This window comes from Pituophis catenifer, unplaced genomic scaffold (assembly GCF_029215685.1).
Source record: "Pituophis catenifer annectens isolate HBS135680 unplaced genomic scaffold, rPitCat1.0.hap2 SCAF_4, whole genome shotgun sequence".
In the NCBI taxonomy this organism is placed as follows: domain Eukaryota; kingdom Metazoa; phylum Chordata; class Lepidosauria; order Squamata; family Colubridae; genus Pituophis; species Pituophis catenifer.
The window spans coordinates 129213925-129228387 of NW_027256884.1; the positions used below are offsets into that span (position 1 = coordinate 129213925).

At 41.3% G+C, this 14463-nt stretch overlaps 1 protein-coding gene across 1 annotated transcript in view; it reads left to right on the forward strand.

Annotated features, from left to right (window-relative positions):
• Positions 1–225: 225 nt before the first annotated feature.
• Positions 226–14463, forward strand: part of P2RY2 (purinergic receptor P2Y2) — a 56689-nt gene continuing 42451 nt past the window's right edge. Inside the window, exon 1 of the mRNA XM_070944099.1 lies at positions 226–411. The gene's annotated coding sequence lies outside the window, so the exon portion shown is untranslated. The remainder of the gene's footprint in view (positions 412–14463) is intronic.

Consider the following 14463-nt stretch of genomic DNA (forward strand, 5'->3'; position numbering starts at 1 on the left):
CGAAGAGTCGCTTTGGACTTGGGTTCACGTTCCTTTCTCTGACCAAGGGTGAAAAGTTTTGCCCAAAGTTTTGTCCTGACTTTGCTTTGGAGTTGAGAGGAGGGGAGGGGAGGGAGAGGGCAGTAAAGAGCCGTGCCCTCCCTTCTGAGCCACCCAGGCAAGGGTTGGCCCGGGCAGGCCCCAGCGGGCACGCCTCCTCCTTCCCCTTCTTCTCTTTCACCACCACTACCACTGTTGTGGTGGAGGCTGCTGCTGTTTCCAGACGACGTTGGCTGGAGCAACATCTCGAGAAGGAAACAAGGAAGGTCCAGAGGAGGGAAATGAAGGCAGCCTTCTTGCTGGGGGGGTTGAAGATGGACCCCAAAGGGAGCCAAGCAACGTAAGAGCCACCTCGGGAAGAATCCTGGAAGGGTAAGTTTTGGGGATGTGTTACAGATTGCTGAACCAAAGCGGGTGCAACGTGTTTTGGATTGCCCCTGGGCGCATTCCGGCAGGCAGACTGGGGCACAGGGCTTCCTTGATCATAGCTCCGTCAAAGGTTTCAAGCGAGGAGGATGAAAACTCCCAGGAGCTGGTATTTAAAGAAAGGGAAGGAGAAGAAGGAAAGGAAAAAGGAAAGGAAAGGAAAGGAAAGGAAAGGAAAGGAAAGGAAAGGAAAGGAAAGGAAAGGAAAGGAAAGGAAAGGAAAGGAAAGGAAAGGAAAGGAAAGGAAAGGAAAAGAAAGAGAGAGAGAGAAGGAAGCAAGGAAGGGAAAGAGGGAGGGAGAAAGAAAGAAAAAGGAACGAAAGAAAAAGAGGGAGGGAGAGGAAAAGCAGGAAGGAAGGCATGCAGGAGGGAGAAAGATAAAGAAAGAAAGAAAGAAAGAAAGAAAGAAAGAAAGAAAGAAAGAAAGAAAGGAGGGAGGGAGGGAAGAGAAAGGAAAGGAAAGGAAAAAGGAAAGGAAAAGAAAAGAAAAGAAAGGAGAGAGAGAGAGAAGGAAGCAAGGAAGGGAAAGAGGGAGGGAGAAAGAAAGAAAAAGGAACGAAAGAAAAAGAGGGAGGGAGAGGAAAAGCAGGAAGGAAGACATGCAGGAGGGAGAAAGATAAAGAAAGAAAGAAAGAACGAACAGAGGGAGGGAGGGAAGAGAAAGGAAAGGAAGAAAAAGGAATGATATAGAGAAAGCAAGGAAGGAGTGGGAAGGAAGGAAAGAGAAAAAATGGAGGGAGGAGAGGGGAGAAAGGAAGAAAAAGAGGGAAGGGAAGGAAAGAGGGAAGGGAAGGAGAAAGGGAAGGGAAGCAAGGAAGGGAAGGAGGGAGATGAAAGAAAGAAAGAAGGAAAGACAAAGAAAGGAGGGAGGTAAGAAAAAGGAAGAAGGAAGAAAAGAAAGAAAAAAGAAGGAAGCAAGGAAGGGAAAGAGGGAGGGAGAAAAAGAAAAAGGAACGAGAGAAAGAAAGAGGGAGGGAGAGGAAAAGCAGGAAGGAAGGCATGCAGGAGGGAGAAAGATGAAAGAAAGAAAGAAAGAAAGAAAGAAAGAAAGAAAGAAAGAAAGAAAGAACAGAGGGAGGGAAGAGAAAGGAAAGGAAGAAAAAGAAATGATACAAAGAAAGCAAGGAAGGAGTGGGAAGGAAGGAAAGAGAAAAAATGAAGGGAGGAGAGGGGAGAAAGGAAGAAAACAAGGAAAGGAGAGGAAAGAGGAAAGGGAAGGGAAGGAGAAAGGGAAGGGAAGGAGGGAGATGAAAGAAAGAAGGAAAGACAAAGGAGGGAGGTAAGAGAAAGGAAGAAGGAAGAAAAGAAAGAAAGAAGAAGGAAGGAGAAGGAGAGAGGGAGGTGGAAAGGAGGAAAAAAGAAGGCATGGCAGGAAAGCAAGGAAGAAGAGGGGGAAGGAAAGAAAATAACGAAGGAGAGGGGGAGAAAGGAAGAAAAGAAAGGGAAAGAAAGAAAGAGGAAAGTAAAGAAGGAGAGAGGGCGAAGGAAGGAAAGAAAGCGAGGAAGGGAAGGAAGGATAGAGAGGGGGCTGAAAGAACGAAAGAAAGAAACCAAAAGTGCAGGGGATAAAAAGAAGAGGGAAATATCAATGTAATCTAAACACTGGATATCTGTCTACTACACAACTTTCATTTTTCTTCTTTCATCTACTATTGTTTCTAATCATCAAACCTCCGTACCCTAATTTCGTGTTGTTTCCTGTTTCATGCAAAAAAAAAAAAAAGGTCCAAAAATCCACACCTTTTCCCTAATCAGAGGCTTTCGGCCAGCTCTCTCCTTTCCTCCATCCGCTCTTCCAATGCGGATAATATCAAACTTATTAATAACAGCATAAGAGAGTAAGAGGGTTGGAAGGGACCTGGGAGGTCATCTAGTCCAACCCCCTGTTCAACTTTGATCTAATCTTAATCTCCAAATTTTGGAGAGACTGGACAGCCATTTGTCTGAAATGGTACTATACAGGGTCTCTTCCTTGAGCAGGGGGTTGGACTAGATGACCTCCAAGCTCCCTTCCGACTCTGCTATCCTGTTATCCGTTTTCCATTTTATTCTGCTTTTCTTTTCCCACCGTTGATGGAAAGTGGGGACTTATCCTCTCTACGTTTTTCGATCGCTCCTCTCTTCCCTTCCCTGTCTCCCATTCACCCACCCTTCCCTACTATTTTTAGATAGCATTTTCTCCCCTCTGGCTTTAAATAGATTGGGACCTGCCCAAGGTTGATCCATGATATAAGCATTTCAAGTGCCCCTAGAATAAATGCTACCAAGACAACGTCTCAATGTGGCCTAGAGAGACTACAGTTCCAATAACAGAATAATGGAAGAGTCGGAAGGGACCTTAAGAGGTCTTTTAGTCCAACCCCCCTGCCAGGGTAGGAAACCCTGCACCACTTCAGACAAATGGTTATCCAACCTCTTCTTAAAAACTTCCAGTGTTGGAGCATTCACAACTTCTGGTGGCAAGTTGTTCCACTGGTTAATTGTTCTAAATGTCAGGAAATTTCTCCTTAGTTCCAAGGTTGCTTCTCACCTTGGTTAGTTTCCATCCGTTGCTTCTTGTCCTGCCTTCAGGTGCTTTGGAGAAGAGCTTGACTCCCTCTTCTTTGGGGCAGCCCCTCAAATATTGGAAGACTGCTATCCTGTCTCCCTTAGTCCTTCTTTTCATTAAACTGGACATACCCAGTTCCTGCAACCGTTCTTCATATGTTTTAGCCTCCAGTCCAGGGTGGATAAAAATCAATGATTTTTTTAAAAAAATTAAAAAAAATCAGATATTTTTGATTTAAATTGGATTTTTTTGATTTAAATTGGATTTTTTTTTTTATTTTTATCGAATTTATTTTAATAAAAAACTTTTGGGGTAAAAATCTATCGTAAGATAGTTTTCTATTTAAGATACATACAAGAGCCTTGGTAGTGCAGTGATTTAAGGCACTCTGTTATTAAGCTGGTTATTAAGACCAGATGCCTGTAATTACTGCAGGTTCGAATCTCGCCAAGGCTCAAGGTTGACTCAGCCTTCCATCCTTTCTAAGGTAGGTAAAATGAGGACCCAGTTTGTGGGGGGCAGTAAGCTGACTTTGTATAAATATACAAAAGGATGAAGGCTATTGCTTAACGCATTGTAAGCCGCCCTGAGTCTCCGGAGAAGGGCAGCATATAAATAAAAAAAAATAAAAATAAAAAAAATAATACATAAATAATTGAGTTTATTCAGCATGAAATGGAGCTTAGTTACGTAGCAGGAGGCTGTATATTCTGCAACGCTGGGACTATCGGTGAGTCAACGGTGGGTCAAAGGAGTAGCAGAGATGACAGTTGCTCTTTAAAAATTACGATTTAAATCGAGTTGATTTAAATCAAGCCTTTTTACTAGTGATTTAAATCATGATTTAAATTGTGATTGAAATCGACTCGATTTAAATCAAATTCACCCTGCTCCAGTCCCCTAATCCTCTTTGTTATGATGTGATTTATGACAGATATGTGACTTGTGGCCATTTTTCACACTTAATGACTGTTACAGCATCCCCATAGTAAGGCCACTTGGCAACTGATTCATATTTATGACGGTTACAGTGTCCCCGGGGCATGTGATCCCCTTTTGGGACCCTCTGACGAGGAAAGTCAATGACGACGCGAGAGTCACTTAACAACTTTCTTACTAACTTACTATCAATGGCAGATTCACTTAACAACAGTGGCAAAAAAGGCTGTAAAACGGGACAAAACTCGCTTAAGAACTGTCTTGCTTAACAATGGAAATTTTGGGCTCAGTTGTGGTTATGCGCCGAAGTATTTTAGAGTTACTGGTTGTTGTTTTTTTAAATAAGATAAAAGTTAATCTGGAAAAAAAAAATTATTCCCCATTTCTTGTTCTTCAAAGTGTTTAGAGCTGCATTTTTCAAACCTTGAAGAAGCGTGGAATTCGACGTCCAGAATTCCCCAGCCATATCTATAGCTGTCTTTTTAAAAAATATTAAAATGTTTAACATTTTAATACCGCGTTTCCCCCCAAAATAAGACCCTGTCTTCTTATATATTTTTTTTGAACCCTGAAATAAGCACTTGGCCTTATTGCCATGAGCTCAAAAGCCCAATTGGGCTTATTATCAGCAGATAATGTCGTATTTTGGGTAAAACAGGGTATCAAATATCTATAACTCTCCATATCTAAACCCGTCTTTTCTAAAATATTCAACCTTTTAAGAATATTCAAATCTTCTATTACTTTTTTTAGTCTTTCCGCGATAATTAATGTGAATAGTTTGTGATCTACATGGCCTAACTCTCCTCTTTTAAATTTTTAATTCGTGTGATTTTATAAATTGGGTGTTTTAATCTGTGTTTCGGCCAAAATATTTAATAATTTTAAGGGATTTTTTAATATTTGTATTATCTGTATTTTATCTTGGCTGTTCACCGCCCTGAGTCCTTCGGGAGTAGGGCGGTATAGAAATTTGATAAATAAATAAATAAATAAATAAATAAATAAATAAATAAATAAATAAATAAATAAATTTAGTAATGATATCGTTCTATAATTTTTGATTTGTGATTGGTCTGTATCCTCTTTTGGAATAAGCATAATATTGGCTTCCGTCCAAGATTTGGGAATTTTGGCATTCAAGAGTGCATCGTTAAAGGTTTGGAGTAAAATTTCATCTATTGGATGTTGACACGATTTGTAAAATTTGTTTGTTCGTATTAAAAAAAAATGTTTAATAAAAAATATTACCAAAAAAATATATATATATTCAAATCTTCCTGGACAATTTTAAGGGAACACACCCCCGTCCTTGTTTTTCAAAGTATTTTTATGGTATTTGTAAGTTATGGTAGTTATAAGTATTTTAAGTTATAAGTATAAATAGTTATGTTATTTGTAAGTATTTTGGGAGTTGGTGGATTTCACAGAAATCTCAGTTTAATAGGTAACCGTTTGCTGGCAGGGTGAAGGTTTCGATAGCCGAACATTTTAATGAGTGACATCTAATATTAGTCCTAACTAAATTAAGCTTTTTCTCCAGCTCAGAGTCATTCAGATGGTGTTGAGTTTCATAACATTCCCCATAATCCCCGGTAAAAGCCAAAGGACTGAACGAACAACAACAGCTTGTAAAAACTCTGAAGCAGACGTGCTTAGATCCATGGGAGAAAAGTATTTATTTAGAAGCAGTCCTTGACTTATAACCGTAATGGTGCTTTCCCGATATGGTCATAAGTCGAGGACTGCTTCTAAATGCAGATAGTCCTCGACTTATAATAATTTGTATAGTGACTGTACGAAGTTACAAGGGCACTGGAAAAAGTGACTTGTGTCCATTTTTCACACTTAATGACCGTCACAGCGTCCCCTGGTCACATGATTGACATTCGGACTGACTCACATTTATGACGGTCACAGTGTCCCTACGGCCCCCTTTTGCGACCTTCAGACAAGCAAAGTCAAGAGGAAAAAAACCAGATTCGCTTAACAACGGTGTTACTCATTTAAGAACTGCGGTGATCCGCTTAACAAACGCGGCGAGAGAAGTCGTAGAACGGGACCAAGCTGACTTAATTTCTCACTTAGCAACATACATTTTGGGCTCCGTTATGGTTGTAAGTTGAAGACTGCCTTTAGCCCCCCTGCCTATTACAGTCGTAAAACAGATCGTCAGGTTACCGAGCTGGTTTTACAACTATTTTGTGCACTGCTGCTGGTTAAGCAAACTCGTTCTTTGCTCGTCCTTCTGAAAACCGATTGTAAAGTTGTAGTTGTAAATTGTGGTTGCGTGAACATGGGATATGGCATATAGTCATAAATGCCGACCAGTGCCCCAAAAGCCATGCTATGACCACTGGGTAGGGGGATAGGGTGGCCGTCGTAACTTCAGAACCAGGTCGCTAATATACCTTCTGGGGACCCGTCGTAATTATGGTCGAGAACTGTCTGTACTCAATGAGATCCTGCCTTTCCATTCTACCCAACAATGCATCGACTACAGGGAGTCCTCCACTTATAACAATTCGTTTAGTGACCGTTTCAGTTACGAAGGCAGTGAAAAAAGTTACTTATGACCGTTTTTCACACTTATGACCGTTGCCGTATCCTTGTAGTCACATGATCCAAATTCGGTTCATGTTTATGACGGTCGCAGTGTCCTTTTGCGACCTTCTGACAAGCCAAGTCAAGGGGGATTCATTTAACAACCGTGTGACTAACTTAACAACGGCGGTGATTCGCTTAACAGCCATGGCAAAAAAGGTTGTAAAAGGGGACAAAACTCGCTTAACAACTGTCTCGCTTAGCAGTGGAAATGTTGGGCTCAATTATGGTCGTAAGTCGAGGACTACCTTGCAAACCTGGATCGTGCCTTGTCTGCATCTGGGAAGACTTTCATTGTAGATTCCTGTCTCCTAATAGTTTATTTATTATAACTATTTATTATAAAGTATTATAATAAAATATTAATGTTAGTGATGATATAATAGCAATAACAGTAATAATAGTAAGAGGAAGAAGAAGAAGAAGAGGAAGAAGAAGAAGAAAAGAAGAGGAAGAAGAGAAGAAGAAGATGAGAAGAAGAGAAGAAGAAGAGGAAAAAGAAGAAGAAAAGAAGAAGGATATTGATGATACATTTTAAATGTTCAGTTGACTGAGTTTCTTGTTTAATGAATAAAAGAGAAGAGGAAGAGGAAAAAAGAAGAAGAAGGGGAAGAGGAAGAAGAGGAAAAAGAAGAAGAAAAGAAGAAAGATATTGATGATACATTTTAAATGTTCAGTTGACTGAGTTTCATGTTTAATGAATAAAAGAGAGACGAGGAAGAGGAAAAAAGAAGAAGGGGAAGAGGAAGAAGAAGAGGAAAAAGAAGAAGAAAAGAAGGAGAAGGATATTTATGATACATTTTAAATGTTCAGTTGACTGAGTTTCTTGTTTAATGAATAAAAGAGAAGAGGAAGAGGAAAAAAGAAGAAGAAGGGGAAGAGGAAGAAGAGGAAAAAGAAGAAGAAAAGAAGAAGGATATTTATGATACATTTTAAATGTTCAGTTGACTGAGTTTCATGTTTAATGAATAAAAGAGAGAAGAGGAAAAAAGAAGGGGAAGTGGAAGAAGAAGAGGAAAAAGAAGAAGAAAAGAAGAAGAAGGATATTGATGATACATTTTAAATATTCAGTTGACTGAGTTTCATGTTTAATGAATAAAAGAGAGAAGAGGAAGAGGAAAAAAGAAGAAGAAGGGGAAGAGGAAGAAGAAGAGGAAAAAGAAGAAGAAAAGAAGAAAGATATTGATGATACATTTTAAATGTTCAGTTGACTGAGTTTCATGTTTAATGAATAAAAGAGAGAAGAGGAAGAGGAAAAAAGAAGGGGAAGAGGAAGAAGAAGAGGAAAAAGAAGAAGAAAAGAAGAAGAAGGATATTTATGATACATTTTAAATGTTCAGTTGACTGAGTTTCATGTTTAATGAATAAAAGAGAGAAGAGGAAGAGGAAAAAAGAAGGGGAAGAGGAAGAAGAAGAGGAAAAAGAAGAAGAAAAGAAGAAGAAGGATATTGATGATACATTTTTAAATGTTCAGTTGACTGAGTTTCATGTTTAATGAATAAAAGAGAGAAGAGGAAGAGGAAAAAAGAAGAAGAAGGGGAAGGGGAAGAGGAAGAAGAAGAGGAAAAAGAAGAAGAAAAGAAGAAGAAGAATATTTATGATACATTTTAAATGTTCAGTTGACTGAGTTTCATGTTTAATGAATAAAAGAGAAGAAGAAGAAGAAGAAGGAGAAAAAGAAAGAAAGAAAGAAAGAAGGAGGAGGAAGAAAGAAGAAGAAGAAACAACAAAGAGTTATACAAACCCTTTCAAAGTGATTAGAGCCCAGGCAGAACCTTCAATAATATTCATACAACCTTGGCTAACGCCCCAGGTGTAGCACCCCCAAACGGTTTCTCAGCGGTGTGAAGGTTGCATCGTTGTGTGATGATGACACACAGATTGCATTCCTGACTGGGTTAGGTAATACCCAGACAGCCCTCTGTGATTATTTAAATTTAGATTTAATTGTTTTGTTTGCTTAACATGGTACCAATGGTTGAAGAGTTTAGCAGCGGCACAAGGAAACTTGCAAACCTTGGCATTCACTGAGATCCCCCCGGAAATAGTGGGTGATCCTTTGAATCACTTAATCTACCTGTAAAAAGCAGCATTTTGCATTTTGAAGATTTTAGGGCAGTGTTTTTCAACGTTGACATCTCGAAGATGGGTGGACTTCAACTCCCATGGCTGGCTGGGGAATCCTGGGAGTTGAAGTCCACCCATCTTCGAGATGCCAACATTGAAAAACACTGGTTTAGTGGGGAAAATTTGATATTCAGGAGGTTCTATGATAGTAAAGGGGCCTGGCCCTGTTTTTAATGAGAGAAGAATCACTGGCAAAAATACTACAGCAAATTTTTGAACAATTCCATGCCGGTGAGCCTATATAAATTAAAAAAATATGGAAGCTGCAATATCCGGATGTCCTCAAGAGGGCAATAAAGAGACGCACAGCGAATCTCAACACTTTGCTGACCCCTTCTGGTCATCTGTTTTGGTGCAGGCGGTCCTTAACTTTCAACAGTTGATTTAGCGACCATTCGAAGTCACAACAGACACTGAAAACAGTGACTTAGGACCGTTTTTCACACGGGGAAGGAGGCTTAATGTGAAATAATGTGAAATACAGGTAGTCCTCAACTTACAACAGTTCGCTTACTGACCGTTGCAAGTTACAACGGCATTGAAAAAAGTGACCTATGACCGTTTTTCACACTTAAGTCCGTTGCAGCATCCCTGTGGTCAGGTGATCAAAACTCAGACACTTGGCCACTTACTCGTATTTATGGCGGTTGCAGTGTCCCGGGGTCATGCGATCCCCTTTTGTGACCTTCTGAGGAGCAAAGGCAATGGGGAAGCCAGATTCACTTAACAACCCTGTTACTAACTTAACAGTAGCATGAAAGGTCGTAAAATGGGACAAAATTCACTTAACAAATGTTTCACTTAGTAACAGAAATTTTGGGCTCAATTGTGGTTGTAAGTCGAAGACTACTTGCATTAAGTTTTTTTAAAAAAGGAAGCTGCAATAACTAGATGTCCTCAAGATGGCAGTAAAGAGACACACAGAAAATCGCAACTCTTGGCTGACCCCTAATGGTCATTCATTTTGGCACTTTCTGGACAATGAAAAATTTTGATGGTTTTGGCATCAAAACATTTCGGTACGACTTCGTTGGTCATACACTCCGTCTTTCTACATCCCCACGGACCTGAGCAAGGCAGATGTGGTTGTTTGGATAGGTGAAAGGTATTCTTATTTATTTATTTATTTATTAAATGTATAGAATGCTCATCTCGCTATCAAGCGACTCTGGGCGCCCTAGCAGATAAAAACGAAAATATAAAACATCACAGCGATAAAACATGAATGAAATGGATGGAAATTAACATAGGTACCTTCTCACGCATTCTATGCATTGTCGTTGGTCTCTGAAGAAAGGAGTAAACGAGCAGGATGTTGTGCAAAATGTGGGCAATTACGGGAACTTAAATCGTTTCTTGCAAACTCGAGGACCGTCATGGTCACAGGACTTCAATTCCAATCAATCAACAGAGCTAAAAGAAACAACAAACCCCAGAGCACCAGGTTTTGCCTGCGTATGTAGATTTTCAAAGAGTGTTTGGCATTTCTGATACGACACTGTGTGTAAATATGCCTGCCGTACCCCAGATCGGTCAGTTAATCTCTTTTTCTGAACAGGTTGGAAGAGATGCTTCAGCTCATCTATTTTATTTATTTTATTTTATTTTATTTTATTTTATTTTATTTTATTATTTTATTTTATTTTATTTTATTTTATTTTATTTTATTTTATTTTATTTTATTTTATTATTTTATTTTATTTTATTTATTTATTTTATTATTTTATTTTATTTTATTTTATTTTATTTTATTATTATATTTATTTTATTTTATTTTATTTTATTATATTATATTATTTTATTATTTAATTTAATTTAATTTAATTTAATTTTATTTTATTTTATTTTATTTTATTTTATTTTATTTTATTTTATTATTTTATTTTTAAAAAGATCCTTGAGGTCATTTAGTCTGACCCCGTTTTCTCAGGGCAGGAATCCCCATTAAATGATCCCAGACCGAGGAAATACAGCTTCCACCTTGAAGGAATCCAACAAAGAGAAGGCTCTCATCTCCTTAGATCATGGGTTCCACCCTCAAACGGTTTTTTTATGAAGACCAAATTTTTCTAGGATTTCCAGCGTTTCTCCATCTCAGCGTTTCTCCATCTCAGCAGTTTTAAGATGAGGGGACTTCAACTTGCATTCAGGCTGGGGAATTCTGGGAAATGAAGTCCACATATGCTGGTTGAGGAATTCAGGAACTCGCTGTCTCCTGGCGATTGGCCCAAAATCATACAGCTGGCTTTCTTGGCTAAGGCGAAACTAGAACTTACCATCACCTAGGGATTGGTCCAAAGTCACCAAGCCAGTTTTCATGGCAAAGGTGGGATTAGAATTCACCATCTCCTGGTGATTGGCTCCAAATCACCCAGGTGGCCTAAGGCACGACTAGTACTCACTGTCTCCTGGTGACTGGCCCAAAGTCACCCAAGCCAGTTTTCATGGCTAAGGCGGGACTAGAACTCACTGTCTCCTGGTCATTGGCCATAAATCACACAGGTGACTTTGATGCCTAAGGCAGGACTAGAACTCACCGTCTCCTGGTCGTTGGCTCAAAGTCACCCAGCCGGCTTTCGTACCTAAGGTGGGACTAGAACTCATCATCTCCTGGTGATGGGCCCCAAATCACCCAGCTGGCATTTGTGCCTAAGGTGGGACTAGAACTCACCATCTCCTGGTCATTGGCCCAAAGTCACCAAGGTGGCTTTCGTGCCTAAAGCAGGACTAGAACTCACCGTATCCTGTTAATTGGCCCAGCCAGCTTTTATGCCTAAAGCAGAACTAGAATTCACCATCTCCTAGTGACTGGCACCCAAAGTCACCCAGCCAGCTTTCATGCCTAAGGACGAACTAAAACTTTGCTTAACAATCCTGGCAAAAAAACATTGTAAAAATTGGACATAACTCACTTAACAAGCATCCTCTTGCTTTTAATAGGAATTTGGGCCCCGATCGTCGCCGTAAGCCGAAGACTAACTGTATGGTTTTCTGCAGGTTTCCCCTTCCTTCGTAGACTTTTATTTCTTCCTTGGAGGGGAGATTGCAGAATTTTCTGCATTGCGGACCCTCTGTGGTTTGGAAAGCAGAGATTTGCATCGAAATCTCCAAATCCAGCCGTTGCAGCCTTTTCCCCCCAAGCCTAACTGGGTTTCGAGCTGTTTGATCCACCTGTTTTTTTCCGCTTCCGCTGACGTCCGTCTGATGGGTCACCCTGTGGCGAGGCCTGACCTTTCCGGCAGTCGGCCTTTTGTTCTTGGAGTATCGGAGCTGGGCTGTTGAACAATAAGCTCTGGAATAAATAGAGACTCGTTGGAATTCGGCATTCTCACATTTCACCAGGACCCTGGCGGGACGAATGTCTTACACCTGCATTCCTTCTCGCTGATCCTTGCAAGCTGTTTAAAACTGAAAAAAATTGTGTTTCTCAGCCTTGGCAACTTTAAGCCGGGTGGACTTCAACTCCCAGAATTCCCCAGCCGCCATGATGCCAGATCCCATAACAGTGTTTCTTCCCCTTTAAGATGGATGGACTTCAACTCCCAGAATTCCCCTGTCGGCATGACTGCAGATCCCAAAGCAGTATTTCTTCCCCTTTAAGCCGGGTGGACTTCAACTCCCAGAATTCCCCAACCGCCATGACTCCAGATCCCATAACAGTGTTTCTTCCCCTTTAAGCCGGGTGGACTTCAATTCCCAGAATTCCCCAGCTGCCATGACGCCAGATCCTATAACAGTGTTTCTTCCCCTTTAAGCCGTGTGGACTTCAACTCCCAGAATTCCCCTGTCGGCATGACTCCAGATCCCATAACAGTGTTTCTTCCCCTTTAAGCCGGGTGGACTTCAACTCCCAGAATTCCCCAACCGCCATGACTCCAGATCCCATAACAGTGTTTCTTCCCCTATAAGCCGGGTGGACTTCAATTCCCAGAATTCCCCAGCTGCCATGACGCCAGATCCTATAACAGTGTTTCTTCCCCTTTAAGCCGTGTGGACTTCAACTCCCAGAATTCCCCTGTCGGCATGACTCCAGATCCCATAACAGTGTTTCTTCCCCTTTAAGCCGGGTGGACTTCAACTCCCAGAATTCCCCAACCGCCATGACTCCAGATCCCATAACAGTGTTTCTTCCCCTTTAAGCCGGGTGGACTTCAATTCCCAGAATTCCCCAGCCGCCATGACGCCAGATCCTATAACAGTGTTTCTTCCCCTTTAAGCCGGGTGGACTTCAACTCCCAGAATTCCCCAACCGCCATGACTCCAGATCCCATAACAGTGTTTCTTCCCCTTTAAGCCGGGTGGACTTCAACTCCCAGAATTCCCCTGTCGGCATGACGCCAGATTCCATAACAGTGTTTCTTCCCCTTTAAGATGGGTGGACTTCAACTCCCAGAATTCCCCGGCCGGCATTCCACCCAGCTTAAATTTCCTGAGGGGAAGAAACACTGCTATGGGATATGGAGTCATGTCGAATGGGGAATTCTGGGAGTTGAAGTCCCCACGCCTGCCAAGATTGAGCAATGCTACCCAAAAACCTTTGGAAGTTTATTGATTGATTTCCATGTTTACTTCCTTATCAAATTTAATCGATCTTGCGGATCTAGGTGAACTTGCTGGGGGTTGGACTAGAAGACCTCCAAGGTCCCTTCCGACTCTATTATCCTATTTCTAATGTTCTATCTCGCCCAACGCCCAATAATTAAACAAGTTGGCTTTTGCAAAATGCAAGATTCTGGAGATGGGTGTCTTTTATTGGATTTCGTCCTTCATATGAGAGGGAAATTGAATCCGGAACAGAATTCCCCACCCCACCCCCCCAGTGGTGGGCTGCTGCTGGTTTGGACCGGTTCGGACGAATCGGTAGTTGCGACTTCTCACCCGCCCAGGCGCAATCCCGTCCTATATTGCTGTGTTTTTTGACGGTGCTTTTGTGGTCCGTCAGCAGCCTGCGGAGCTGGCAGCGGAGTCGGACAGTGAGGAGGCTGGGGAGGAACATGGGCCAGTCCTGGAGTCTGGGGAAGGCCTGGATGAGGGCTCTGCGTCGGAGGCAGAGATGGAGCCAGGGTCATCGGGGAGTGATGCGCAGACTCCGGAGCCCCCAGAGTCAGACAGCAGAGAGGCAGAGGAACAGGAGGAGCCTGTTCCTAGTGCACACATGCGTAGAGCTGCCAGAAGGCAAGAGCAGCTAAAGCAAAAGGGACGACTCGGGAGTAAGGCCAGGAGATGATTGGCCCTTCCCATAAGACTTAAAAGAGGACCAAAGGCACTTGGGCCTTTTGTAGGAAAGCAACGTTGCTAACTCTGTTTCCAGTCGGCATCTCTTGTTTCTTTCTGAACTTTGTGGGGCTTTGCCAAGTAAGGCCTTTGACAGGGCGTCAAAGAAGATAAAGGTTGGTCATGTGTTTTTAATTTTGGCTGTTCACCGCCCCGAGTCCTTCGGGAGAGGGGGTGGTATAAAAATTAATTAATTAATTAATTAATTAATTAATTAATTAATTAATTAAATAAATAAATAAATAAATTATCCCGAAGGACTTCTTCCGAAGGACTTTTGTTGCAACATTCATGCATTCATATTTTCGGTGCTGGGCAAACCAGTTGTTAACAGTATGTGACACCCACCTCTGCCCCCCTCCCCCCCCCCCCGAGAGATTTTTATTTATTTTATTTTATTTTATTTCGAATTTATATACCGCACCTTCTCCCGAGAGACTCAGGGCGGTGTACAGCCAGCTAAAAACATACAATACAAACATTAAAAAGCAATTAAAAGGATATAT